This window comes from Myotis daubentonii, chromosome 10 (assembly GCF_963259705.1).
Source record: "Myotis daubentonii chromosome 10, mMyoDau2.1, whole genome shotgun sequence".
Lineage (NCBI taxonomy): Eukaryota > Metazoa > Chordata > Mammalia > Chiroptera > Vespertilionidae > Myotis > Myotis daubentonii.
The window spans coordinates 82,516,336-82,543,671 of NC_081849.1; the positions used below are offsets into that span (position 1 = coordinate 82,516,336).

The window sequence follows — 27,336 nt, forward strand, 5'->3', positions numbered from 1 at the left end:
CACATCAAACTCTGCCTCAGGAAATACTATCCCTCCTCGTGGACTATTCTCTCAACACTACAAACCACCTCCGTGCTGGCTCCTCACCAGCCTTAGCGTCTCTGCTTTTGTATTCTCTCCACCCCATGCAGTGGGGTCTCTCATGCGGCACCCTCTCCTCTCCTTAAAGTATTGTCTATACTTTTAGAGCTGGTCCTATTTTTTGTTTGCGTGTAAGTGTACGTATGCACGTGTGTGTACATGTACGTGCATGTGGTTTTATTTTTGTGTGTCTCCCATAGTAGGCCATAAATGAATTCCATGAGGGCAGGAGCCATATCTATATTGGGATAATGTGAGCTCTCAAAAATACTTAATGAACACATAAATAAATAAATGAATGAGATTTTAAAATATGAAAATCATTAACTAAAAAAACCAAAGGAGAAGTCACAGGAACCTATGTTGGGTTTGAAGTAAAAGAAAGATTGAAGAGCGTGCTTAGGAAGACAACATTTTAAATAGACAGGGCTCCCTGTACTGCAGAAGGGCAGTGCCTTCCACATTGGTTATGTCCGTTAATTTTTGAAGTAATTCTTAAAAGAAAATGGGCCAATAGCTAACTTTTGCCCAACCAGGTTCCTCTCCATTCTTTTTCACTGTGTAGCAAAGAGCCTAACCTTGCCCAGAATGAGGTCTGGCCTTTGCCCTCAGCTTCCAGGAAGTAATCTCTATGCCCTTGAAATGTTCGGCATGTTTTGACCACCTGGGAGCCCTGGGTTATGATGCATAGTCTAACTGTATGATTTAGGGCAGGGGCTGGCCCTGCCAGAAAGACCAATCATGGGACTTACAGTGGGGACTTCAGGTCACAAAGTCTCAGTCGACCTAGATTGAGATCAACACATGGGTAATCAATCAGCCAGTCAATCAATCCATCAACCCTGCCTAGGCCACTGAGTCCCACTACACACGCAATGCCAAGGCTCAGGAGAGCTTCGCTGGTGGGCAAGGCCACAGGGAGATGGCCGCACGCTGATGCCAGGAAAAGAATGTGTCCCGACCCCACAGGACAGGATGAGAGAAACTTCGCAGTTGGTGCTTTCCTCGGCCCTGCCCTCTGCGTTTCTCTCATTGATCATTTCTAATCCGTATCCTTTCCCTACACTAAACCGTAACCGTGAGCATTACAGCGTTCAGTCACTTATGTGAGTCCAGCCAGCAAATGATCAAACCCGAGGGGGGCTCTGAGAACCCCCTGTCGGGAGCCCCGCAGACAGAAAGCACTGGGTCATTCTGCAGATGAGAAAACAGAGGCTCAGAAGGGTAACCGTGACTTGCTAAAGCCACACAGTGAGAGTAAAAGTGAGATTTGAACTCAGGCATGTCTAGTGGCAGAGCATATGTTCTTTCCATTGCTACAGGAAGGAGAAAAATTGACAAGGAGGTTAAGAAGGGAGGGCAAGAGAAATCGGCATGCCCAGGGACTTGCACCTTCATGGTCTCTACAGAAGGGTTTCAGCAAGAGATTGGGGGACAGGGGGAGAAAGTGAAAGATAGAACATCCTTCAGACTGCCCTACTGCTCGGTAACCCCTGAGTTAAACCAGTATGACACCACAGCATTTAAAGTGTGAAGCAATAAATAAATAAATGCATAAAATCATGTACCCATTGTTCAGGTCAGTCTATGGCAGGGGTGGGCAAACTTTTTGACTCGAGGGCCACAATGGGTTCTTAAACTGGACCGGAGGGCCGGAACAAAAGCATGGATGGAGTGTTTGTGTGAACTAATATAAATTCAAAGTAAACATCATTACAGAAAAGGGTACGGGCAAACTTTTTGACTCGAGGGCCACAATGGGTTCTTAAACTGGACCGGAGGGCCGGAACAAAAGCATGGATGGAGTGTTTGTGTGAACTAATATAAATTCAAAGTAAACATCATTACATAAAAGGGTACGGTCTTTTTTTTTTTTTAGTTTTATTCATTTCAAACGGGCCGGATCCGGCCCGCAGGCCATAGTTTGCCCACGGCTGGTCTATGGGGTAAAGAAACCAGTGTATCAATATAAGTCTACATACTGACCTGCATACACAGACATACACACATACAACGAGACCAGAGAGAGCGCAGGGTCAGAGAAGACGTGTGTGGGAGCTCAGATGGCCCCGCTGATCTCATGGGTCACTAATAATCTTGCAAGTATGTTTGTGACTGACGGGCAGCATTCTTCATTGAGGAAAAGGAACATTTCACAATAACTTTGGCAGAGAGAAATGTATTCTGTATGAAAGAATTTTTCACACTTCCAAGCTGATTTAAATTAATATGCAAAAAGCCCTAAGAAAAAGAGTGATTGATCTTCAGATTTTCATGAAGTCAATATGAGCCTTAATTTTTCATTTTATGGATATTTTGTAAGACAGCACTGCCTTCTAATTCGGGAGGGGTATAAAAATTGGACAGAAGGCACAAGGTGTAGGTTCTAAAATTTAGCAAAGGTTTTGTAGTTAAACAAAAAAAAATGTTTTGGAGGAAAAACATCAATAAATTATTATCTTCCAAAGTTAGTGTTGGTTTTAGGTTAAAAATAGCACACATTCCAACTTTAGGCAACAGAGAGAAAAAACTTAGTGCTGTCGAAAGCAATTAAAAATTCCCTTTAGTTTCCAACTAAAATGTAATCTAGAGAAGAGCAATGTTGAAAGATACCCTGTCTATTCTCTGAGTTTTAAACTCCCCAGAACAAGCCAGGAGGTCATTCTAATTTTGGAAAAGGCATCTCAGAAGTCTAACTCAACTCCCTCTGGCTCTTTCGTTCACTGAATTAATGGACTGATCAGCCATCTGTCTGCCAGTCACAAGAAGAGAGGGATTCCTTGAGAGAGTGGCTTTACACTCCGCACCCGGCGGGTGCTCAGCTAAGAGGAGAGGCGGGGCGTGAGGATGCACTCTCGAGTGGATGCCCTACCAAGAGGCAGGGGGGCCACTCAGCAAGTGATTTTTTTTTTTTTGCGTTCTATGCAAATAACCCCACTGTTCTTTTTCTTTGATTTCCTCTTCTTTGACTTCAGGAAACTGAACTAGATCTGGGAAGGCAAATAGATTCCTTCCTTTGCACCAACTCCTGTTCCCTGGTGATGAGTGCTGGGCACATGCAAGAAGGCGGCTTTGTGCTTGGTGGGAAAGAGCACGTTGATCGATTAGCAACGTCTGAGTGGGCAAGCGCAGTGGATGAAATGTTTATTGGGTAGATGACTGTCACCTGTCCTTCGAACGCAGACATTTGGTCTAGTTAGGAATAATAAGGAACTAATCTGTAACGATAGACTATAAAGAGCACTGGACCTGAGGTTTTCATCTATAAAATTAGAACGTTAACGTGGACAATATCTAGCATTTCTTAAAACTAGAACATCCCATGTGTGTAGGCAGAATGTTTTTAATGTGTCTGAATGGCACTTGGAAGTTAACAGCTGTAATGGACACTGATGATGATACTGACGAATGTCACGCGGCATTTGGATCTAGACACGTTGATATATACACAGCAGGGGTCCCTGGGGCGCTGTGCTGTCCTTCTCATTGATTCCCCACCCAGGAAGCACTGAGGGCCCAGATGCCCACGGGGGACGGGACCATCCGGAACTGGTCTCCTCCCTGGAGAGACAGGGAAGGTGGGAAGACGGCCGCACCATCTCAGGCTCTCTCTCTCCAGAATGTGCTCTGAACCAGTTTCCAGGACCAAAGGTTCTCCCACTGTTTGCAAACATGTTGTGGAACAAGTCACATTTCAGTCCTGGTCCAGCCACGCTGACGTTCCACACCCGGGATGCATCCCCCGCGCCCCCGCCCCGTCCTTCTCCACAGAGAGGCCATGTGTGACCCAGCAGAGTCGATAAAGACAGTCTCCAGAACCTCACAACACAGATTTACTAGTAGAGGGGAAAGGAAAACACTTTTTAGCAAAAGTGGTTCACATGTTTGTCAAAAATATAGGATTCGATGTAAAACCACAGTGAGAGAAACGCCTGCCAAAGTGTAAAAACCAAAGAAGCTGTTTTTGTTTTTGTTTTTGTTTTTTGGTTTGGCTAATAGAATTATACAGGTTTCAGGAGTACAATTCTATACTTCATCACCTGTACAATGTTCGCCACCCCAACTCAAGGCTCTTTGAATCGCGAAGAGCCGGAAGTTCCACTGGCAGCAGTACTGAGTGCCACCACATTCTGAAGGCTGTGAATAATGTTGCATGATAATGTGAAGAAGAAGAAGAATGTGAAGAAGAAGAATAATGTGAAGAATAACTCCTCACAGGAATGTCAGCAATCCATTTGCTGCAAAACAGCCCACCCGAGTTTCAAGGAGCGCTCCCAGGCTGCACCCCTGAGGTCTTGGCAAGTAGCGAGCCATATTCAGTTGATGAAGAACAGGGAAGTAATTACCCATGAAGATAACGGCTACAGAGAGATTTTATTTTTGGGGGTTAAATAACAACGGTATCTGTCTAAAAAGTAACTAGTGGTGGGAGAATTTTTGATCAAGAAAATAAGGAAGATTGGTAAAAACTTAGCCAGGTTTAGTTGTTTTAGCAAATTAGACTTTACCAGGCTGCCAAATTGAGTCTCAGCAGGAAAATCCTAACTGAGTGTAAAGTGATTTCCCTGTTGAGTTTGGACTACCGATTCACTAGGCAGTCCTCAAAGGCTCTGTCCCATGGTGAAGGCGCCCTGGGCAGCAGTGATAGCACATGAAATTTCCACTGAACCCAGTGAACTTGGAGTAGAACAGACCTACATTTCTTGATCATATATAGAGACATAGCTTCAAACTTCATTTAAGTAAGCAAAAGGATTTCTTGTTCGTTATTTTTCTTGACACTACTGTTAATTCAATTCTCTTGACTTAAATTTGATTCAGAAAAAAAGCAGGACTTTACAAATATATATGGTTTGTAGTTTTCAAGTAATGTGATGTTATGTATTACTAAAAGTTTATAACAGATAAAGAACCCTTACAATTCAACAACAACATAAAACCTACTTCAAAAAAAAATGGGCAAAGGACTTGAATATATAGATTCTCTCTAAAGATACACAAATGGCCAACAGGCACATGGAAAGATGTCTACTATAGTTAGACATTAAAAATGCAAATTAAAACTATAAGATGCTGACTCATACCCATTGAAATTGTGAGAATAAAAAAAAGGAAAATAATAAGTGTTGACAAGGGTGTAGAGGATTGAAACCCTCATCTCCAGCTGGTGGGGATGTAAACTAGTACAGCCACAGAAAACGGTTTGGTGATTCCTCAAAGGGTTAAACATAGAATGATCATATAACCCAGCAATCCCACTCCTAGGTATACAGCCCCCAACAGTGAAAATAGATTTTCACACAAATACTTGTCCGTGAATGTCCACAGCAGCATTAGTCACAAGAGCCGAAAGCTGAAAACAGCTCACATGTCCTTAAGTGGGTGGGTGGATAAGAAAAATGTAGTGTCTCCCTACAATGGAAAGTTACCCAGTCATACGAAAAGAATAAGCATGGGTATAGGCTGCAATGTGGATGAATCTAGAAAACATTTTGCCAGGTGAAAAAAAACCCAGACACAAAATATCACATAATGTGCGGTTCCATTTATATGAAGTCCCCTGAAGAGGGGAGTCCACAGGGACAGAGAGCAGACTGGCGGTTGCCGGGAGCCGCAGGGCAGGGAGCACGAGGCCTGGCTGCGACGGGCCCAGGGCTTCCCCAGGGGAGCGGAAATGGCTGACGGGAGGTGACACGGGGCAGCTGCACACACTGTGAATGTCCTCGATGCCACTGGATTGTGCACTGCACACTTTCAAATGATTAACTTCACGTTTCATGTGAATTTCAGTTCTTTTTCTTTTTTAAGTTTATAGCAGACTTCTCAAAACCAAGTTGATTATAAGTGCCCATAAAAAAAATGGTGGGGTCATGACAAATGAGAGAAAGATTATTCTAAAAGGAGACCTACCCACTGCCAGATCTCGGACAATGTAATAATCACAAGGAATAGTGATGGCAATAGCTAATAGCTCACTGTGGGGAAAAGAAATCCATTTGTCCTCCTGCTACTAAACACAAAGAGAAGAGAAATCTATGCCTCACAGCAGGATGCCAACCAATAATTGCACAAGAAATGACAGCGTGACAAATAACCATTTTGCAGCATCACAATAGTACTTGATTCGGGCTAGAATCATCTCTGGATACTAAAACTACTGTATAAAAGTTGATGAAAATAGAATATTTACACAAAATACATTAATGAATAATAGTGAATGCTACGGTGAAGAAACCTGGCAGGAACCACCTTTGCTAAGGGAGCCACGTTGATGTCGCTAAAACTGTAGCAAACTGATAGTATGTGCCTCCTGATAGGAGGTACCTACACTGCAACCTTTTCAAAATCTAAACCTCCATCCAATCGTAAGGAAACATTACAAAGGCCCCGATAAAGGACAGTCCACAAAATGCAAGAAATGTCAGTGTCATGAACAACGAAGAGAGTCTGAAGACACATGACAAGCAAAGGCGATGCATGGTCCTGGGTTATTAGTTAGGACAAAGCAATGGCTATAAAAAATGTTACTAGAGCAATCAGTGAAATTTAAACATGGACTACATGTTAGACAATAGCACTGAACTGACGTTAAAAATCCTGAACGTGATCACTTCACTGTGATTATGTCAAAGAAAAACAACTTAAAAAGGACGGAGGGCTACAGGGTCTTCATAGCTGCAACTTATTTTCAAGTATGTCAGCAATAATGATAGCGACAAAAGTGCTAATGACATGTGTACATGCATACATACATACATATACAGTCACCTACATGCCACATACATATATGTGAGGAGGAGCAGAGATAAACACCCCAAAATATGCATCTTTGGGATACTGGTGGTTTTACGCTAGTCATTTCTAAGAAATGAAAGACTCGGGAGAAACCGTTGACCTTCCCCTCGCTGCCTAAAACAATTCAGGTGGAGGACCTGCTGCAGAGGGGAGCACTTGTCCTCAGCAACCACAGTGTCACAGGAACCAGGAGCGACGGACAGAGAGGGACCTCGCCAGGCCAAGCTGACCCAACTCCTCTCCGTCTCCCATCGTTGAAGATGGCCCAGCAAACAATGACTCAGAACATTTGCTTTTCCCTCCCCTTTGAAGTCCCCAATCACAGCCCCCTCCTCCCCAGCACTTCTCTCCTCAGCTGAAGACGGCATATGAGCCTTCACTGCGGGACACCTTCTCAGGTCTTCAGGTTTCATGTTCTCATGGACCCCCATCTGTACACACATAATAAATTAGGTCATTTTATCCTGCTAATTTCTTATGTCAATTTTATCATTAGTTCAGCCAGAAGAACCTAGAAGGGTAGAAGGAAAAGAGAGAGAACACCAAAATGTAATTAACTGTGGAAGTAGTAAGGAACTGTTTGCAATATTTCTACAAGTTTGGACACCCCCACCCCCACCCCCCCAAAAAATTAACACCTCCATTTTTAAATTTGTGCTTCTGAGATTAGTTTATTTTTGCTCAAGCCTGTGTGCTGGTACAGATCTGAGATTGTTCTCAGCTATATTCTCTCTTGATTGCCATTTTCCTGTTAAAAACATGGCAAACAGAAAGGAGAAATCCCACTTGCTTTTCAGGTCTGATTGCTTGCCGGTACAAGATGATTCCCTGTGGCATCGCTTTTACTGCTATTTTGGGTCCCCTGTTAGGCATCTCAGATGTGTGGGATCCTACCACCTCCTCTGAGAGGTACCTTCTGCCAACTGTCTTTTGCTCAAATAGACATACCTGTTTCCTTGGTTGTGTTACCAATTTTGAACTTGTCACTCAGGAAGATAAATACTTATTTGTAATGGTCTGTACACCAACTTACTTTAACTATTAACCTTTGGTTTCTTTGTAGGAAATTTTTTTTAATGTTTTTATTGATTATTTTAGAGACAGAGGAAGGGAGAGGGATAGAGAGAGAGAAACATCAATGAGAGAGAATCACACATAGATCGGCTGCCTCCTGCATGCTCGCTACTGGGGACCGAGCCTGCAACCCAGGCATGTGCCCTGACCGGGAATCGAACCTGTGACCTCTTGGTTCATGGGTTGATGCTCAACCATTGAGCCACACTGGAGGGGCTGTTTGTAGGGAAATATGATAAACTGTTCCGGGTAAGAACATGTGTGCACTGCTGGCGGGTCATTTCTCCCTCTCCATCTCCTCGCCTATCCTTAGGGCCTAGGACAGGTCAAAGCTCATAATCTGTGTGCAGGAAACACTTCCTGGATTCTACCTGGTAATTCTGACTATTCTTTGTTGGAACTTTAAAATATCATAAAATATCTGAGCTGCAAGGGACCTTGGGGAGGGCGGCAGGGAGAGGAAGATCATCTGGCTTTTCGGTGGGAGCTACTTTGTTTCTTTCATTTTAAAAAATATATTTTTATTGACTTCAGAGAGGAAGGGAGAGGGAGAGAGAGAAACATCAGTGATGAGAGAGAATCATGGATCAGCTGCCTCCTGCACGCCCCACACTGGGGATGGAGCCCGCAACCCAGGCATGTGCCTTGGCCGGGAATGGAGCCGTGACCTCCCGGCTCAGTGGTTGAGTGGTCCATAGGTCCACACTCAACCACTGAGCCGCGCCAACCAGGTGGGAGCTACTGTCTTTGCTGTCGGCTGGCAGGAGCTAGAAGGAACGTTCTGGAAGCAGAGCTTCTGCACTCCGACTCTGAACCGGATGCTCCCTGAAGATGGCTGAGCACCAGCCTGCGGTGCAGCCATTCTGAAGCACTGGTGGCAGATCGGAGGCTGCAGATTCCGAGGTCTTCGTCTGGACGTGGCTGTGTCACCGCACAGAGACAGCCGGCACCACTCCGTCACCCAGCACGAGGCGGCGAGCCCAGATGAACAGAGAACCCGCAGCTTATGGCTCTGGGCTATGGCGCTCCCTGCAGACCCGCCAAGGGCTGGCATCAGGGTCAGGAACCGGCCGGAGAGGCATCTGCCCTGCGCTTTTCACTGTGCCAGGCAGAGGAATGTGCGCTGATGGCACCAGAAGAACTGAGAATGCGGGGACAGTAAACACGCCTCCTGCCCCAGCACGCTGTTGCCGCAGGACGCGCTGAGTGCTGCCTGGCATCTGCGGCCTGTCTGCTCCCCTCCCTCCTTTCTCGGCTCCGTCATGCAGTCCTCGAGGTTGAGCACAGACTTCCAATGAGACAGCTACTCAGATGTGCAGACCAGCGAGCCGCCCCCTAGTCATGGGGGCTGTGTGAACGCCTCCCCACCGCCCTGCAGCCCACACAAGCCTCCCGGGAAGTATCCCCCCTCCCTTGCTGGGGGGACCCCCAAAGCCCCAGTGTGCATTGCACCATGGCGCTAAAACATACCCTTTCCCAAAGGTTAAGGACGCGAGAAGCGCTCTTAATGGTGAGGGTTAACGCACTCATTTCCTGCATCAGGTCTATGGGACAGAAAGGAAGCGAGGGGCGTTCACAAAAGACACGCGATGCTCTCCTAGGAATGCATCTCAAGCATTTCCTTGCCTTCAGCACCTGAGCTCGTCTTGCTCTTTTTCTGTCTCTGCCTGAAGAGCCTTGATTTCCCAGTTTTCTGTGGAGCAATTATCTTGGATACAGCTTTGAAAGTCTTTTGTTAGGAAAGTGTGCATTTTGGCTTTTTATAGTCTCAAATATATAAAAAATAAAATAGTAAAGTAGCTCTCTGCGTAGCAATGCTGAAGTTTTATGTGTGTTATCTAGTTAGACATTTGCATCTTTATTTTCTGGGCAACGCAGCATTAGAGAGATGTCTCTAACAGAGTCATGCACGTGTCATTCATCTTCACTACTGCCTCCAAAAGGCAGGCGAATACAGGCAACGGATAAAAACCAACGAGAAAATAAAAAAAAAGGCCGTCTGTGTTGAGCTAATGCGTGCCTTTGAGGATAAGCATCCACAGACACCTCACACTGGGTTGAAACCATCCAATTAGGAAGGCAGGAGTAGGGGCCAAGATCGTAAGTGAGAAAAGTGAGGCACAGCGGAATCACTGTTCGCGCTCTCCTGTGGGTGTGCTGGGGAGCAGCGTCGTGCTAGTGAGCAGGCATGAAGCGGAGGAGGAGGGCCTCGGGACATGCGCAGGAAGGAAACGTGGTTTCGAGAGTGTGGACACTGGGCCTGCCCTTCTGTGATGCCCCGTTAGCCACCTCTCTGAACCTCAGCTTCCTCTTCTGAGAAGAGGGGGGCATGCCCACCGCCTCAGAGAACTGGAGAAACACACCCGTGTGCCTGGCGTGCTTGCCACACCGCCTGCACTGAACATGCACCACATGCCGTGTGTGATTATTCAAGGAATTTCTCATTTCAGCATGCATGATTTCTGCATTTGCCTGGCGATATGGATTTCAAATTCTGATCGATTCCACGGTATCTTCGGATCTCGCTCAAGGAAAATCGTTTGTATTTTCCTGAACAACAGCTATAATAAATTTAACGGCAAAGATAACAATACCAACTCGCTACCAGCAGCATGTGCGCCCCATCGGTGACGTGTCGCTGTGAGCGCTTTCCCCCAGGAATCGGGATGGGCTCCTCGGGGCTCCCACGGGCACCAGGCCTCTCCGTGCGAACAGGAGCGGCGCCAGCCACGGCTTATGGCTAACGTCTCACCCAGGAGCCAAAGCGCCGCCTTGGCCTCACTGACTGGAGCCTCCAGCTCCACAGCTGTAGACGTGAAGGCTCGGTGCTGCTGTTCCTAAACGTGCTATGACTTTGCCCATCGAACCTCTCGTCCAAGTTCATTCACCCATTTACTCAGTCACATTCCTGTCAGTTACTCTGCATTATGGGCCTAGGGGCGGAGCAGCAATCCCCGCCTCTCTTGGCAGGGAACAGGTCTCCCACAAGAGAAACAGGTCAGTCAATGCCACCGACAGGCAACGCGTGACTCCTCTCCAGCAAAGCCTGCACATGTCTCCATGCACACTGACGTGGTTTGAGCGTCCACGCAGAACTCCTGTCCCCTTCCCGGCCCCCTGAGACAGAAACCAGCTGGTGGAGAGGCCGAGTCCCAGGAGAGTCAGGCCCAAATGAAGAATCCAGAGTGATCGTGAACGGGGCAGTAGCTCTCAGAAATAAATCTGTACTGAGTACCTAGCACGTGCCCAGAATTACTTCTACCTAACCACCTCGTCAGCTCATTTCCCAAGATAGTCCAGAGACCACACATTTGAGCACCCGCCCCAAAATAGAGTCCTACCAGAAGGGAGGAGGACGCCAAGATGGAGTGAAGATAATTTTAAGACTGGAAGCTGAAAATCCGGCCGTGGCATCAGGGCGGGTTATGAGCATGAGAACGCCCATCTGTCCTGCCGCCCTCGCTAGGTGTAGTGAGTGGCTGACCACCCCTCCCCACGCTAAGGAGGGGCTCGGTGCACAGTCACTAAAGACCAGGCAGAGAACCTCAGCTCGGGCCTCCCCTGCTCTCCGCCAAGGAAGGATGACAAGCGACGGGAGTGATAACAGCCACCCTTGTTCTCCCGCCCAGCGGAAGTCAAGCCAAAGTGACATAAAATATTCATGAAAAGTCAGAGGGCCCTTGAGCTTCTGGACGGTGCAATGTAAATAGAAGCCTCAGTATTTTACTGACAAGGAAGGGTTGCTTTCCCTCGCTCAGAAACCGCGGCCTCGGTCTTTTGCTCAGACGGAAACGATACCTTTCATTAGCCCACCTTCCAAAGGAGCCCACACCAAGGCAAAGAGGAGCCACAGCACAACATACCCCAGACGGCGCATAAGGTGCTGCACAGGACAGAGTCGCCTCAGGGCATCCTCCCGCCAGGCGCCGCACCTCCTCCGAGCTCTGTGTGTCAACTCCACCGCGATATACACTCTGCCGTTAACACAGAGTGAGCGTAACCCCAGTGCCCACGGTCTCATGCATCGCATCCACTCCTCTGAGACAGCCTTTTATTTTAGCATCCCTTCTTGCTGACTACATCGAACTGGTTGGCTCGGTCATCAATCAAGCTTTCATTTATTTTACAAATGAATATTGAGTGCCTTGTGCCCTAAAAAAAAAAAAAAAAATCCTGGGTTCTGTAAGCAGACAGAACTGGGTTCGAGGTTTTGCCCCATTATTTAATAGTTTGGGGGACACTGGGCAAGTAACCTAACTTCTCTCAACCAATGTTTCTACATAGTCAAGTAGGGATCAAAACATTTATCTTAGAAAGCTCTTGCGAAGAGCAAATAACTTTTAGAACATACACGGTTAGTACTCAACAAATGTTGTTTTCTCCGTGTTTTTATGTGCTATGGAGCTTGAAGATGAATAAGAAATAGCCCAGCTGGTGTGGCTCGGTGGTTGAGTGTTGACCTATGAACCAAGAGGTTACCGGTTCGATTCCCAGTCAGCGCACATGCCCAGGGTTGTGGCCTCGAACCCCAGTAGGGGGTATGTAGAATGCAGCCAATCAATAATTCTCTCTCATCATTGTTGTTTCTATCTCTCTCTCCCTCTCCTTTCCTCTCTCTCTAAAATCAATAAAAACATATTTAAAAAAAAAGAAATAGATTCCCTCCAGGGGAATCTTATCAGTTAAAAAGGGAAATGATTCAAATTATAAAAATAAGTATAATGCACTTAGAAATGATTCGTGATAGAGAAGATAAAGAATGCTCTTTTGGGTCAAATGAGAGATAACATCTTGTTAGAGGGTCAGAGGCGATTCCTTGAGGGAAGGAGCTGTTGAAGGAAAGGACTTGTTGAGGATGGGCAGACAGGCGGGAGGCAGGGGCTTGGTGCAGGAGGTAGAAGGGGCCTTCCCAACAACGGGAAGGCTGGACCCATGATGGTGACGAGATGGCGGTGATGACAGCGACAATGATGATAATGGCAATACCGGTGATGGCAGCACTCGCTCCAGCTCACTATGTTCCAGACACGTGTCTAAGCTCACGCACACAGTCAGCACTTTCATCCTCACAGCGATCCTGCGACGAGGCTGGGTCCCAGAGACGCTAAGTCCTTGCTCAGGGTCCCAAAGCCAGGACGGCAAGGCAGGCGGTCTGTCCACGGAACCCATATTCCCGCCCACTACCCAGACCACTTCCCCAACAACAATACACATTGCCCAGGGTTCCACCCTATAACCACCACCTTCACAAGTTAGTAACTGCCACCATGAATCAATGAATCCGTGCTCATTGCACCCCTTCATTTTCTTATCTGATAATGAAGGCAGAACTCTTTCCACGGCATTGAAAGACTGTGACTATTCACTTGTGCTTTATCATTATTTCATTTAACATTATTTCATACCTTGTAATTAGAACTGAACTCATTCAGGAAACCCTGCCGACTAGCAACAAGGCAGCTGATGGGGACATCCATGTGTTACCGTGCGTTTCCAAGGGTGATCTTCCCTAAAGTGTTAATAGATGCTAAAGAAAAAGCTCGAGAAAGTAAGAAAAAAGGGGGCGGGAAGAACAGAAGTGAAAGCGGGGATCTCTCCGTGACCCGGCAGGTGAGGGGTGCTGTGGTGGGAAAAGTCATGGAGGATGTCGGCTCTTGGGCCCGCTCCCTCCACCAGCTGTGCACCTGGGTCTCCTGACCTTTTAGGACTCGGGACACGAGGGTTTGAAGGTTCTGCGGTTTTAGTTCGATGACCATTTACAACGGTACAAATTCAAAAGCCCTGAAAACCACATTCAGTCACAATGGAATGTCTTCATGTGGTGCTTCGTTAAGATGTGATAACTCAGAGAGTTTTTAACGGATCTTTTTGGAGAGTCACTTTTCATATTTCCAGTAACTGACAGACCTGAAGGATCATTGAAAATCACCTGAAACACCGATTTCCACTGCGCTGCAGAGGCTCTGGTAGCCAAAGAAGGAAACCATAATCAAAAAACCTCTCTCACACTGCAACCTCACTTCTAACAGTCCATGATGTTTAACTTATAAAAATGAATATGAAGTCTTTTGAATTTATCATATACTAGTATATGTCTATAACACAAAGACAATTGCAAGAAAAGCAATCGCATCCCCATATGCCAAAAAGGTAGCCATTTAGATAAAACAACTTCCTACGATATGGCATTAGGGAGCATTTAAAATATTCAACTCTCACTAAGTTAAAACTTAGATATTTTCTTTGATTTCCAAAAGAGACTGAAATTTTAAATATTAGGTATGATTGTTGGTTTCATTTATAAGCCAAGAAAGTAGTTTACTCGTCTCTCTGTCTGATTATCACCATTTACCTTCATTACGGGAGCGCATATAACTGCTTTGATTACCGGTTTGCCAATTACACAGTCAACACCAATCAACCAGAATGAACTGCTTAAGGACCCAATGGCAGAAAATGAAAACTTTTTTCAAATAATTATCACAATTTCTATATAATTATTTCATACGTGGAAATAAAATCCTGCCAGTGTTGAAATGATTTGAAATATGCAAGAAGTGGGAGCTGGAAAGAGTAAAAGTGGGGGAGTAAGAATGATGATTTCTTTCATCACAAGGACATTGAACTATATGTGGACACTCCATGGCCACATCCCAGCATTCGACCACAGACCCCTAACATTTACAGAGTAAAACCTACAGTGTCAAGTAAAAAATAAAAGCTTACACTGTCTGGAATAAGTATTATTAGATTAATCAAGACGCTACTTTTCTCTTGAATTTATTTCTATTCCAAAGTTTAGAAACTATTTGAACACATTTTTCAATAAGGAAAATATAAAGCATTTGGGAACTTTTTAAAGAAAACCACAGGGCAAAAATATTTAGCTGTCAGAAACAAAACTATGTTGTTTTTTTAATTTCCTGTATTATGATACTCTACCCGCAAGCGACTGGTCTATGTCATTTCAATAAACACTTGAGGAGCAATTAGATGGCAAAGCTTTTCTTTCCCCCCAGAAAATCTAATATGAACATGTCACTCCTTTTTACTCCACTAGAGGGCAGTCTCTCAAAACTAGGGCTGGATCATGTATTTAGCCTATTTTTGACCTGTTGATAAATTAATCCTATGTTCTGTTCTTCTCAATAACATGTTTCTCTACTATACTAATTACTAATTGAGGTTATAAAACACGCATTTTAAAAAATTGCTGTCTATTTACTCACAGGTGTTCTTTCAGAAATATACACGGCTATGCTTTTCTGGGTTTCTTTTCCCAATTTCTGATAACTCAAAAAATGTTTTCCTTATGTAGTGCACATTGTATATTTTCCAGGAAAATGTACATCAGAGTCAATAGGTCTAAGAATGAAGAAAAATTGCTTTCTTGAGTATTTAATATGTTACAGTTGAAACACTGCCCCCGAAGAGTAAAACATGCGCCCCAACACACACACACACACACACACACACACACACACACACACACACACACACACACACCACCACCACCACCAACACATGCACCCACGCGGATGCGGCTGGCAGATTACTTGCATCCCATAAGGAGAAGTAAGTGAATGTAATTGGAAATACATATTTTTCAAAACACCCCCTTCATATGCCAATGTTTGTGAGTTATAAAGAGAAGCAAAGAATGTGTGCGTTATTTTAAAAATCTGTCAATCCAGATAAGAAATGCCATTGCTTCAAAGAAAAATGTTACTGAACAGCAAGCAATATGCCCACTTAAGTAGGACCTATAGCGACGCAAATGCCACTCACAGTTGCAGGCAGCCCTTCCTGCATGATGGGGCCCTGGTGAGCTCCACGGGCGGCGGAGTGGGAGGCTCTGAGGGCCCCCCCCCCGCCCCCTCCTGCCCCGCCCCCGCCCCGGTGTTCTTAACATTTGGGAAATTCTCCTAAGGAGTGCGCCCTGCTATTTTCAGGGAGAAAACAGTTTCTCTGAAAGCCTGATAACCTAAAAAAATGGGGAAACTTGTCCAAAAATTCCTCCCCCTCAAAAAAAAAAAAAAGGAAGGATAGAAAGAAGAGAGGGAGGGAGGCAGGGAGGGAGGGGGCCGGTCCTGGGGAAATGTGCAAACCTGTTTCATTTATTTGTATCCTAAGCAGCGGAGGCACAGGACAGACAGGTCGCTTCAGCCAACCAGACGGGCGCAGCTGCGAGCGCTCCCTCCCGGCCGCCCGAGCGATTGGCTCCTCCCGGGAGCGGAGGGCGCTCGGTTATTAAGGGGCGCGGAGCGGGCGGTGCCCAGTCGGTGTGACAGCTGATGGGGTGAGCGATGCGCCACTAGCCGCCATGGGCACGCGGGGCCGGCGCGCGGGCGCCCGGGCGCTGCCCGCCCTGGACGGTGAGCCCCAGCCTGCGCGCTGAGGGCGCTGCCCGGAGGGGCCGAGCCGCCGCCGCCCTCCCCCTCGGAGCCCGCGGAGGGAGCCGGGGGCGCGCACACCTCCAGCCCGTGCGGCGGAGACGCCGCTACACCCGCACCTCTCCCCGCACCACCATGTGATTCCCGCCCGAGGCCGGCGAGCACACGCGGGGACGGGGGCTGCGCGGGCAGGGCCGCGGCGCCAGGTAAGTTTCACGCGCGCCTTTCGGGGTTCGCGCCGCTGCTGGCTCCGGGCTCCGCGGGTGCGTTCACTCCGCGGTCCATTCTGCTGTGATGTTTTCTTCCGGTCGCAATTCTAAGAGCCTTTTTCCCTTCTCTTTGACTTTTGGGCAGAAATGGAGACGCAGAAGCCCGGGGCGGGCGCCGAGCCTGCCTGGCCCTGTGCTGGCTGCTCCCGCAGGTCTCCCAGCGGAACCCCTCGGAGGCAGCCAGTGCAAGAGGCGGGCAGGGCTGGGGCGAGGGAGGCAGGGAGAGCGAGGAGGGAGCGGGGACAGAGGAGAGAGGAGAGGGGGGGCAGGGAGCCGGCGGGCTTCCCCCTTCTTCGCATTCTTTGCGAGGAAAAGCGGAGCACACACCATTCTGTGGTTCGCGCCCATCCCCCAAACGGGGCATTTTCCTCGCTTTCGCTGGGGGATGCGGATGGAGGCAGCGGCTGCTGGAAGTCCGGGGCTGGCACCACGGAGCCGAGTGGGGAAGGGGTCCCAGTGCCTGCCTGCCTGCCAGGCTGCCCGAGGGATCAGTAAATGGCTGCCCCGTACCAGGCCCTCGCTGGGGAGGGGGCAGCGGGAGTCCCGTTCCCTTCTGGGGGCTGTTCCCTTCTGGGGGAGCAGCCCCGCGGCGGCTGGAACGCCGGTCCAGTTCCGTTTCCGAGGCCGGCGAGCTCCGGCGCGGCTGCGCTCCCTCTGCTGGGACTGCGCTGGGCGGCCGAGTTCCCCGTGGACTCGTTTTTAACAATATGTCCTTGTTTCCGGCCTCGGCTCCAGGGAAGGCAGGCTTGGCGACAGGCGCAGAGCCCCCCTGACCGGGGAGAAGGGGGATCGTGAGAAAATGAGGGAGGGAGGCCTGGAAGTGTCCCCTAGAACACGGGCCGGGTCCTGTGACGGACATGGCTCCTCCTGAGCTTCAGAGGCAAACACAGACTTACTCTCCCGAAACCATGCGCTTCCATGGAGCGTGATTCCTGGGGCGAATGGGTACTTCCAGGCTCGTAAAAGGAACCGGCTTTCAGAGAGAGGCGCCGATCGCGGGTGCTCACCGCCCCCTTACGGCCCTGCAGACAGGAGCCTGGCCGCCCCCCCTCTCGCCCCTCTCGCCCCCAGTTCATTAGGTCGCTTCCTTCAAACCGCAGGAGATGTTTTTCCTGCAGCTGCGCTTTCAGAGTTGTCATTGGCTCCCCGGTTTTTGAGAGGAGCCCGAAAAACCAACCGATAATAACCAGCCACTTAGATCCTGCCACTTTCCGGTAAATGTGTCAAAAAAACACACCGGCTGGCGTACAATATGTAATGTAAGGAGACAATTAATTGCGGTGACCTTTGTTAACGGCGGCGGTAAGCAGGCCTGACAGGGTGCCAGCGGCTTCCATTTCCCCAGTTTCCCGAGCTGAGCGCGGAATGAGCGAGTTTAAGGCCAGGGTTCCTCTCTCGGTGACAGATGAGCATGAACGCGCTGAGCTGGGCGGGCGGTGCAGGCTCGCTCTGCCTCAGGCACACATCATCCACAGGAGGCACAGGAGGACTTGCTGCCTCTGGCCCAGGGAAGCCGTGTGCACTGGCTCTGCTGCCGTCCCCCCAAGTGCTGCGGACCCAGAGGACTGGCGAGGGAGACAGGCCCTCCCCAGGCGGGCGGCCTGGTGCAGACGCAGCACTGCAGCACTGACGGGGTGTCTCGGAGCTTTGTCCTGGAAACTTTTAGTCCCAAACACACACTCTGAGACCCTGCCCGGCCCATTATGAAATGGCAATCGACGCCCCCCAGAACAGCAGACTCGACCCCTAACCCAGGGAAAGCCACATCCATAGCCTGTGGATTACAGAGGTCCACAGTGTGTCCGCTGGAGTCTGAGAAACGCTGGGTCCAGGCCCCGGGGCTGTCACCTGGTGTGTGCCCGGAGCCTGGTGAGCTGATCCACACCCACCCAGGCCAGGTGATGGACAGGTGAGCATGCCCGGAAGACGTAACCTTGGCCCACCCCCCTGTCGCGTGGCTTTGCCATAAATAATAGCTTTCAGCAAGACAAGCTTAAAGGGCCATCTCTTCAGGGAGTGCCTAGTCACAGGCAACATGCTGAGTTAGAATACGGACGAGTGGGTGGGACTTGGATTTTTTGTTTGGTCCTGGCTGTTGCTGTTAATGGCTCAACAGACAGTGTGACCAGCTTCCTAATCCGGCAACGTAGGGATGGAAGGGAAAGGCGGTCGGCTTAGGATTCACTGACTGTATTTTGTTCTTTCTTTGGTCTTTTTTACACCTACTGCGCCCCACCCCCTCCTTTAACCACAAATGAGTTTGATGTTTAACTTTCCCTTACCCTCACCCTAATTTTTTTTCTGGCGTGAAATTCCTAGGTGATGTGGCATTGTGGTATTTATTGCAAACTAAATAAGTTGATCGGAAAGGCTTAGTACTGAGTTAGAAAGTAACGCTTCTGTACGGTAAACATTATGACTGAACTGGCAGCCCCTGAAGATGGTCGGAGACGAGGTGTGTGCTGGGGAATGGGAACGAGATCATGCACAGACGCTAACAGCCTGGGAGAAATGGGCCCTCCCTGCAGCCTGGGGAAGGGTGCCCCCAGAGAATCACTGAAACTGTGAGAGCTCCAGCCAGTCTGGGGAAGCACTGGGCGGGCCTGCAGCCCTATAGTGCTCCCGGGAGGCCTGGTTCTGAGGTGCAGCCACCTGTGCAACCCGGGGTGGCGGTGCGGCCAGGCACTGGAGGAGCTGTGAGCGCTGTCACAGGTGAGGCTCCGACACTGGCCGTGCAGCGAGACCAGGGCAGCACCGCCTGCAGCCACGGGACATGCATCCCACATGGGGCCAGGGAGCCCCTCCCGCCTCCCTCTGATACAGTGAGGTCTGCTGAGGCCTCCAGGAAGTAGAGCAGGATCACAGTCACCCCTTCAGCCGAAATGTACAGGGAAATCAAATTCTAATACAGAGCAAGTAGGTGGTGCCAGAGGGCAGGGAAAGCCCCAGGCGGATGGCAATGTTCTCTTGAACCTGTTGGGAGGGTCGAGAAGGTCTCAGCAGGCGCCGTGTAGAGGCCGTTCCATGCAGTCAGCAAAGGGCACACAGGCTCATCTCGAATCTCAGGGGAGCAGCATGGCACCCGCCAAGCCATCCACTATTTTTGCATAATTGTCAGGTTTGCATGTAACCATTCACTGTGATGTTTATCTTTAGGCCGTGATGACGGAGGGCTATATTTTTAAAGCTGTAATTCATAAGAGCACATTACACAGCTTCAGCGTAGGGAGCGATGAAGGGGAAGGTGTTTTCATTGAATAACGGGATGTTGGTGTTGAAGGGGGCCTCGCGTGGGCAGTCTGAGAGCCCATTTCACAGGTGGGAAACCGAGGCCCAGAGCCTTTACCATCCTTGCCCCAAATACACAGCTTTATCTTGGAGGCCTGGGCAGGACGCTTTAGAGTGCACCCCACTAAAACTCTGCCTACTCAGTTTTTCAAAGATAGTTTTTGTTTCGTTTGTTTTTTTAAAGATGGGGGAAGCGAAATGATATGTACCAAAATAAAATAAAATACATAGGAAATGTCTTTCCAGATTTGTTGAGTATATAACATCCAAATCACACACACCTGTAATTCATCTTTTGGATATATTCTGTAATGAGAGCTTTGTCCTGTTCTTAAAACACCTGAGTAATAATACTGCTATCAGCCCGAACCGGTTTGGCTCAGTGGATAGAGCATTGGCCTGAGGACTGAAGGGTCCCAGGTTCGATTCTGGTCAGGGGCATGTACCTTGGTTGCGGGCACGTCCCCTGTAGGAGGTGTACAGGAGGCAGCTGATCGATGTTTCTCTCTCATTGATGTTTCTAACTCTCTATCCCTCTCCCTTCCTCTCTGTAAAAAAATCAATAAAATATATTTTTTAAAAATCCTGCTGTCAGTAACCCACAGAGATTCAGCTACTGACCATCTACTGCAAGTCCGTCCAGGGCTCTGACGACCCCCCACACCATGACTGATGAGGGGGGTCCGCTGTGATGTTTGAAGGCACCCACTGTGCCCTCTTCATACACAAGGTCCATCCTCAGGACCCGCGCTCACACTCATTGCGACCTAGGGATGGCGTCCCCCTCCCTCTCTCTGCCCCACCCCACCCTGCCCTTTCATTTCCAAATGTGGAGGGACAGCCTTTGTAGGCACCTCCTTAATTTCTCAGCCCTATTTTTTCTCACTGGCAAATGTCTCCCTGTTTTTAAAAGTGCTCCCCAAATTTTGCTTAAGATGATAGTAATTAACTGACGCAAAAACTTGGGGGAAGGAAAGAGGGTACAAAAATTAACAGCGTCATTGTGAATGCCTATTGGGAGCTATACCGTTCTGTGTGTGATTTATCCTCACCCGAGGGTATTTTCCCCATTAATTTCTAGAGAGAGAGTGGAAGGGAGGGAGGAGGGGGAGAGAGAGACACATCAATGTGAGAGAGAGAGAGAGATAGTGATTGGCTGCCTCCTGCACATGCTCCTACTGGGGCTGGGGAACCTGCAACCAGGGTACGTGTCCTTGACCAGGAATCGAACCCCTGACCCTCCCGTCCATGGGTGGCGCTCTAACCACTGACCCCACCTGGCCAGGGCGTGGGACCATATCGTTCACATGGACTTTTTCAACAATGACATTTGCTTCTCACCACCACCTGGTGGGGGGTATGGTGACAGTCACCTGTGTTTGGAGACTGGAGAAGGAGGCTCGGGGTTAGAGGGCTGACATGGGGGGCATGAGGCCCCCTGACTCCAATGCCGGGCACGGCACTGACCGTGGCACTGCCTGGCTCTTTGGGAGCCTGTGAGTGAAGATCCAGTCCCTTTTCCCCAACTCCCAGCACTTCCTTCATGCCATACACACTCCATGTGGGTAGGTTTTCACAAGAAAAATCTGCACTTCTTAATTTAACCCCCGGCGAATGACGTGCCCGCGTTAAACATGACAGACACAACCACCATCTATTCTTGGAGAGAATGACTGCGTGTTCTCCTACCTCCTCACCCATATGTTTGTCTGACAGCATTCGCACTCCGATAAACAGATACTCGGCAAAGGTCTCCCGAAAGATGGGCAAGATGGGGCCAGGAGACAACCCGGGCTCACTCCAGGCGGCCGGGAGGTGCTGAGCCAAGTCCTCAGTCACCTGAAGTCCCGCCCATAAATGAAGTGCCAGCCTAAGGCCCTCTCCTGGGCATCTCCCTCCCGGCTTGTCAGTCCTGGGGAGAAAATGACCTACAAAGGCCTCCGCGCCCGTAAATCTGTTCCCGTTTCCGGAGAGCCCTGCTAGGGGAGGCCTTCGTCTTTCCAGAGCATACTGTCCTCAGACACATGTCCTTCCGGCTGCCGCCTCAAGCTTTACTCCCACAGGGACCGGCCACGCTGTTTAGGCAGCAGGGTAGACACCACCATTGTTCCAGGTCCGCATTTAAAGGCCCAGACCCCCACCCCCAAGACCCACTGAACCACCGGTTAAAGGTCAAAGGCTTAGCATCAACAGGCAGCATTTTCTACACATGCCAGAGGCCTGAAACCCTGGAATTTAATTCCCCGAGGAATAGGGGGAGGGCAGATGATTCCTGACCTCACAAAGCAGCCACTCCCGGGACCGAGCCTGCTCATGGGCCAGGGCCACCAATGGCCTTCATTCAGGAAGACTCGGAACCGGCCACACTTAGCAACGACATCAACACTATGGGCATTTGACCTGCAGGAGATACTTAGGCCTCATTTTCGTTGCGGTAGACAGGACTGATTTGTGCTTCTGAGAAATTTTCTCTAACTAATTACAAAATTAATACGATGACTATAAAAAACCAAAGGCAAACATTTTAGCAGATTCATTCCGCTGGTGTAAACCTGGCTGCATGCTCGTTCTCAGTCTCGTAACACCGATAGGTCAAGGCATTTAGGTGACATTGTCAGCTAATTCACAGTTTACTTTTGTTAAGAAAAAAATAAGTAAAACCTCATAAAATGTTAGAAACAGCTGTGCATTTTCAGAGACACAGTTCCTCTGGGCCTTTAGTCATTAGGGTAGTCTCCTCATCGCTGTCCTGACGCCCAGGACATCCTGGTCTCACTGTTCGCTGGCAGGGCCTCGGGCTCTCCATTTCATTCTGTTCTCATCAGAAACCGGTCCCTCAGAAACACCAAACTCAGCATATTCTGCAAAGGGCACATGGACCGCAGTGGTCCGTATAGAAAGCTTAGTGATTCCCAGGTACCTCTAGAGACAGACCACATTCTGATTTCTCCGAAGGCCACGGTCATTGGCCTCACACTGCCCAGGTCTAGGGCCCTGAGGACCAGACAGTGAGGGGAAGACATGTGGGACTGAGCCTGGGGCTCGCTGCTGGGTCATTTAAGAGAAAGCACAATCCGATGGGAAGCGACCGCCAAGGCTCTCGCCATGTGAAAAACGAGTATGTTCTGAGCACTTCCGGAACCCGGGAGCTCTTTTCCTGCGAAGTCCTGAGTGAAAAGCACAGGAAATGTCCCCGTAAGATGAGCGTGGACTGTCTTCCCCCCGCACGTCATCGCCTTCTGTGAGCGGCCGGGCCCATTCGCTTGGGAAACACGGACTGTCTGTTCCTCTCACTGGGCCTTACCGCCCAGGCGTCTTTTGCACAAACACCGCAGCTGCTCCGTGTGTCAGAGGTGGTGCTCGGCTAACCGTGAAATCAGGGAGGCATTTACCAAACTGCCATTTCCGGTTCTGAGCAAGCAAATCCCATGTAAATATCAGAGCCTCACCTTCCGTTTACATTCTAACCTGCGCCACAGCGCCTGCTGCTGGACCAAGGGGTCACAGGGATGAAGAATGAAATGTTGGATGCCATGCACTACTGTCAGCAGAGACCTTAAGAGTTCAGGTCACGTGATCCCTCGTAGCCCGCCCTTCACCGGCCAAGGGAATGAGCATAACATCAGCAGTTTCGTCTTACATACGAGCATTTGCTGTGCCGGACCTTGAGCTGAGCACACGGTCCCATGCATTTTCTCATCGACTCCTCCGAAGGAGCATATGAAGTAGGAATCTTCTTAACCCGGCTTAACAAGGAGGCAAACCAGGCTCACAGAAAAAAAAGCAACCTGTTTCAACTAATTCCAGGCAGCGGAGGAGGAGGAACCTGGGGGTGGCTCCTAAGAAGCCTTTGCACAGGGTGGCCCTGCCTCTTGTGGGTGCTGCCTGCCGGGCCAGTCCACACGGCCTCCCGGGAGCCAGGATCTCCATCAAAATGCACTCACCCCACTCATCACTGTGCTCATCCCGGGACATCATCTCTTTGTAGGCTCCACTTGTCTCTTCCTTTCTAGTTGTTTCCAAGAGAAGAGAGATGACTTACTTATGCAGTAACCGCACAAGGGGAAAAGCAAGGGGCAGCTCGTAGGCCTCATTTCCCTACCTGAGACCTTACAGTCCCTCTGTGGGTGCACTTCCCCCCTGTGGGCCCTTTCTTTCCTCGTGATGCTCCTTTAAACAAGGAATTACAGGGAGTCTGGGTATTTCACTGCTCGTAGGATCATTAAGTTTCAAGACAATCCATCAACCCTGCTGAGTATTAATAAGCTCCGGGCTCAGCAACCTTAAATGATGGAGCTGTAAGCCCTGCTCCCACTGACCGTGCTGAGCAGACTCAAACTTCCGCCCCAGGTCCCACCCCGGCTGGGTGAGGACCCCAGTGTCCCTCCCCGGGTGACCCCCTCAAACAGCTCTCAGGACGGCCTCCACATGGACTGTCCTACATGCCAAACGCCGAATGTAACATGAAGGCCGGGATGTTGCTGAGTGGGGTTTAGAGAGTGGGTATCCATATACCTTCTCTTTTCAGATTGAAGGTGGTGGTTGTTTTTTAAATTGTAAATCATTAGGCAACTGAAAAGTAAAATTCAAGTTGAAGGTGATTAAAGTGTCTGTGTTAACTCAGCACATGCAAGGAATAAAGAAGAATACGTATAATTTCAAGTTAAACTTTTAGATTGTTTTTTTTTCCTGCTACTTCTTATAGTCACATACAACAAGGAGGAGGAGGAGGGGAGGGGGAGGGGGAGGGGAGGGGAGGGGGAGGGGGAGGAGGAGGATGAAGAGGAAGAGAAAAAGAAGTTCATGACCAACAGTTATGCATCACAGCCTGGACCCTGGTTAAGTGCTCACACACATCGCGCCATCTAACATCGCAGCTCCCTGAGGGCAGGGAGACGGAATGGGAGCATCTGCCCAACTCCCCATGGCAGATCCTGACCTGAACCCGGAAGGTCGGACTCCAAAGCCCATTCTGCTGAAACCATGCCACTGTGCCTCCCACATCACGTATTTCTTAGAGTTAGCACACACTTCTCCTTTGGGAAGCATTTAACTTTTTAGGCAGAAACATCCAACAACAGGCTCTTTCTACAGTTGTAAGCTCCTCAGCCAAGACCAGAAAGCTACGTAATAATTCACCAGACTCCCCAGGGTGACCACACGGGGCACCCCGATTGCGATCCATTCATAATACAGTGATCACTTCACAGAATTCAATTAATCTACAATAAATGATGAGCCACGGACCTGCTACTTAAACTTCTCATTCATCTGTGAAGATTCAGAGGTACAGTGTGCAGAAAAGCGATCGTGGTTGAATTCCAGATGGACTTAGGAACATCTCAGATCCTATTGCTCTTGAGGGAACAGAAATCAGGGATGAAATAAGAGAAGTTTCTCTACCATTAATATCTTGCAAATTGAGCATGTACAAAAAAACGTTTCCGCCCTATCCGTCACCCCTGAAAGCCACTCACCATATTTGGGAAATATGTGAAACTCATTGGCATTTCCTATGTTTTATGCACCGAGGAAAGAGGGTGAACACCTGTAAGTTCCAATCTGCCCCAGCCCGCCCCAGCCGCTACCTCCTCCCTCCACTCCTAGCCACACTCCCTGAAGGCAATGAGGTGCTGAGTCCTTAACCGCACTTAGGCTAAGGGCTTCCCTTCGGACATAATTATGTCTAATTATAAACCAATGTCTGACTCCGAACTTCATAGAGATTTCCATAAATGTCTTTTGAAAGGAAAGATAACCTAAAATAATACCCCATTCAGTTAGATATACCATATCATAGATATACCCACCATTTAGATATACCACATCACGGTTATTTAACTAGTAACCATGGTGCTTCCATAATTAATGAACAGACACTTGAAATACTGACAGGAGTGATGTATGTATAACACAGCAAATAGAACTAAATCTATATCTATCTATCATCTGTCTATCTTAATTTTCTCATCTTAACAGGTGCCATTCTACCAAGATTTTTGAAGGCACTATGTCCCAAAAGTTTTACTAAACATATCCATTGTCTAAGTTGTATGTGTGTGTGTGTGTGTGTGTGTGTGTGTATTAGTATATACATATATTGAACATGAAAACACAGTTTATTAAGCTGTATCTGTGATGATCTACATGACATTTGCTTGGGTGGCACAAAGTTTCTGACCTAGTGGTTAAAAATTCAAGTCCTTCTTCCTTGTCCGTCATCAGCCGTTGTGTTTTGGCGTTAGGGAAAATTACTTATTTGTGACAAACAACTGCTTGAATGTTACAGTAAGGGTACTGAGTTGTGTTTCCCCAAAAGAAGATCGGAACGAGGGCGTGGCTAAATGAGGGATCTGGCTGAGACATCCACGTGGATGCTGAGCGGCTGTTTGTGAGGCTGTGGTAAGGGTGGCCCCGTCCCTGGCCCCGTCTACACAGGTCCACCACCCACAGTGGGCTCTTGGCTCTCAGATGAGGTACCCTTAGAAGGAGTGTCCACAGAAACCCCTATTTTCAAACTCCATCCCACACTCCCTGTGGACTCCCCTGGGGCCACTCCCACCGGCCTCACTAATGAGTGACTTCTGCACTGGCTGCTGCTTGGCTTCGTGCGTGGGCTGTTGTGAGGAGTTGGAATGGCCAGACCAGAATCGTGCAACGGAGAGGTTTCCAGACCTCCAGTCACTCGCGCAAAAGTGACCTCCCTTCTTCAGCGCGTAACTGGAACCAGAAACTGGGTGATGCCACACCTGCCCACGGTTATTTCCCAGCACGCTGACCGCGCTGCGAGCGCTTCAGAACGACAGGACCGGGTGCCCCTGCCCAAGCCTTTCTGACCAAAGGCTCCCACGCCCAGCCTCCCGGAGAAGCGGGCAGGGCCTCCCTGCCACGGCCCGTGTGTGTAGGGCCTCCTGGCTGCTGAGGTCTTGGGGGCCCGTGCAGAGCGTCCCGGCTGTTAAGATGCCCCTTGGCCTGGCATGTTGTCGACAGCAACGCGTTGCTTCTGCTGGGCTCCAAGCATGTGAATTTCTCGAAACTGGGGTTTTGAATGTGTGCCCTAAAGTAACTGCTGCTGAAGAGTTGTTTTGTTTCATTTTTAAATCAGGCAAATGAAAGAGAGAGAGAAACAGAGAGATAGAGAGAGGGAGATAGGAAGTATTGCATGGAAACCTACAAATTAGGAAGTGACCACTGGCTGGCCCACGAGGCTAAGTTGGTTGGGTGCCGTCCCCTGCACCAGGGCTGCTGGCTCCATTCCCGGTCAGGGAACACGCCCGGTTATGGGTTCTATTCCTGGTTGAGGTGCATGCAGGAGGCAGCCAATCAATGCTTCTCTCACATTGATGTCTCTCTCTCTCTCTCTCTCTCTCTCTCTCTCTCTCTCTCTCTCTCTTTCTCTCTCTCTCTCTCTCTCCCCCTCTCCTTTCCTCTCTCTG

The 27,336-nt window shown here is 48.9% G+C and overlaps 2 protein-coding genes across 4 annotated transcripts in view; one reads left to right on the forward strand and one right to left on the reverse strand.

The window, feature by feature from the left end:
- IMMP2L (inner mitochondrial membrane peptidase subunit 2) overlaps positions 1-27,336 on the reverse strand; it is a 477,803-nt gene that overhangs the window by 209,207 nt on the left and 241,260 nt on the right. The gene's annotated exons all lie outside the window — the stretch shown is intronic.
- Positions 16,106-27,336, forward strand: part of LRRN3 (leucine rich repeat neuronal 3) — a 34,082-nt gene continuing 22,851 nt past the window's right edge. The window contains exon 1 of one of the 2 annotated variants that reach the window (XM_059655884.1): positions 16,106-16,249. The gene's annotated coding sequence lies outside the window, so the exon portion shown is untranslated. Of the gene's footprint in view, positions 16,550-27,336 lie in introns of both variants that reach the window. The other variant, XM_059655883.1, reaches the window with a different exon arrangement.